Raw genomic sequence first — 2,788 nt, 5'->3', positions numbered from 1 at the left:
CCATAATGTTATTTGGCATATCATATAGCAACACATATCATAACATCAAACATATCAACATATCACCCATATGGCACGTGCCCTAGGACACGTGTTGGCTTAGGTTGGAGTTACTAATTATTCTTTGTACGAGTCTGAATTTGCTCCTCAAGTTCCAATTCAACCTCAAATCCATCATCTCAACGATATTCATTAAAACAAAATGACTCTTTTATTCTTTCAAACTCAACTTTAGAGTTGGCATATAATTTTAATTATTCTTAGAATTAATAGGTTCACATTTGTAATTAATTTAAATAATTCATTTAGATTTGGGTTAAATTTTATTAAGTATTTAACAAAAGTTTTATTCTTCAATATAAATTAATATTTTTTCGTGTTTAATAAATACAATGCCTGCTAACAGTATCTCATAATATATTTAGGAATTAGGTACGTAAATTAAAATATATATTTGTTATAATGTCATAAAAGATTAAACTTTTTTAAAAAAATTTACCTCAGGATAACTATCATTTGTTAGTTTACCGTAGTTCTACAATTCTCGTCTACATTTACTGCATATGAGTATTTGTCCATATTTACATCAAAGCCCTACTAGTATACAACCATATTTAGTTAAGCTATATTCATTGGATTGGGTACTCTCTCCACTAAAACTCCACTAAATCTGCCTAAATTTATGATATTGTTCACTTCGACCATGAGCTCTCATGGCTTTGATTTGGTATGATATTGTCCACTTTGACCATGAGCTCTCATGCCTTTGATTTGGTATGATATTGTCCACTTTGACCATGAGCTCTTCGGCTAGGGTTTTACCCACGAACCTGAAACAGAACCGATTCAATTCGGGTTCAAAAAAATGAACCCAACCCTACTCAAAATGCTAATCCAACCCAACCCTTGTAGTTCGGGTTGGGTTGGTCCGGGTTGTCGGGTTGAATGTACACCTCTATCTCTACGCCTCCTCCGAACCAGGTTGTTGACATCTTCACGAAAAATGTTTTTCGGCCTTTCTTTGAGTTTTTTAGATCCAAGTCTCACGTTTGTTCAAATCCGACGCCTAGCTTGCAAAGGATGTAAGGATATTTAGTACTAAACTATAGTTTACCATATATATCATATTTGATCTTTTATTATAGACAAATATTGTCTTCCATTACACACCTATCTTTCCATTTATTAATCTTTTCATATCCTTGCAATTTATTTGATTATAAATAGAGAACTTTCACACCATTTAGGTGTGGTGTACAAGTTAATTTATATATTGTAGTCGATCGATTTTAACTCAAAAAAAAAAAAAAAAAAAAAAAAAAAAAAAAAAAAAAAAAAAAAAAAAAAAAACTAATGGTTACTTAAAACTACAAAACCACTTACAATTCTACTCTTAGAAATAGTATAAGATTAATTACTTTTTCGGTAAATGTTCATAACTTCTCAATACAAGACCGTCACATCTCAGGATTCAAACATAATACTTAATATTCAACTTTAAACAAGTCGAAGTTATTGACTCACACATGGTGCCATTGAAACATGTGAAACCTTTGAGGAGTCCGTGAATATATGAACAAATGTCTTCACCGCCCAAATGAGAAAAGGAATTATAACGCAACAAAGAGTAACAAGCCCAACAATTCCATACCAAACGCGAAGCAAAACCCACAAGTAACTTTGGGATGTTTGATTCCCATTAACCATAGCCGATCCACAAACGTATGCAAACGCTAAGCATGCAACGGCAACATACATGGCTAATGTCAACAACCCACCAAAAACCCTGTTTTTCAAAGGAAACCCACTCACTATTAATAGTATCACACTCACTGATGCAAGGAACGATATCGAATTTGCCATGAAGTAACGTATGTAGACATACAAAGATTTGCATGCCATTATTGCAGTCCCAACTTGGGCATGCACCTCTGTTCCTTGTTTCCAGCTGCAATTAGTCCACACATCTTGTTGCCAAATCCTGCCAGGAGGGTCGATAGCATCTTAAAATGTCAAGGTTGCTATCACCGTCGCTACCAACATCAACGTGCCTTGCACTTCTTGGAGTCAATCCCCTTTGTATTTTAGACTATTCTTCCAAATCTCCCACCGTCCCCCCTTCTGGTTGGATACTCTTTTTCTTCTTTTCATGTTTCTAGTTCGTTGAATGCTCCATTTTTTACTTCTTTTCCTGACATTTGGAGCTTCAAAATCCGCCATGTTCAATGGATTCTGAGTATCATTGAAGCAAAAGATTAAAACATTTCGAACCATTTCTGGGTCTTCTTGAATTGGCGTCTTCAACGTTTGAATGAAGCCAATCTTTGACGTTCTTGTATTCTTTTCAATAGGCGGCATCGTTATCCTAATTTCATCATTGCCTCCGGCCTCTAACTTGGAACACTCCATTTGTTTCTCGTTTAATCCACCTCCAAATGATCAGTTTCTCCACGAACAATTTACAAGTCCAACATTTAGAGATGAGATTTGTGTTTTTCAGACATTTTGTTGGAATTTTTAAGTGGATTATAGGATGAAACTTTCCACGACATTGACCACTAAATTACTATATATGAAATAGTGGTGACCAATTCAAGAAGAAGAACATTGACTAACAAATTATAAGGATATGTCGCCTTACGGAGGCAGTGACATATTCATAATCCAATTCATCCTAAGTTTGAGTGGGCAACAAGTAATTTGCAACAAACTTGGGTGATTTTACAAACCCTTATTATAAGTTCATCCAAAAGAAATTGGGGTGAGCAAGCAAACGAGGGATTAAGTA

The 2,788-nt window shown here is 34.7% G+C and overlaps 1 pseudogene; it reads right to left on the bottom strand.

Moving 5' to 3' along the window:
• Nucleotides 1-1,442: 1,442 nt before the first annotated feature.
• On the bottom strand, nucleotides 1,443-2,479 carry LOC111479976 (annotated as a pseudogene).
• Between the last annotated feature and the right edge of the window lie 309 nt (nucleotides 2,480-2,788).

The sequence above is a fragment of the Cucurbita maxima genome, unplaced genomic scaffold (assembly GCF_002738345.1).
Source record: "Cucurbita maxima cultivar Rimu unplaced genomic scaffold, Cmax_1.0 Cma_Scf00005, whole genome shotgun sequence".
Lineage (NCBI taxonomy): Eukaryota > Viridiplantae > Streptophyta > Magnoliopsida > Cucurbitales > Cucurbitaceae > Cucurbita > Cucurbita maxima.
The sequence above is the reverse complement of the archived record's forward strand: the minus strand, read 5'-3'. Positions and strand labels throughout refer to the sequence as shown.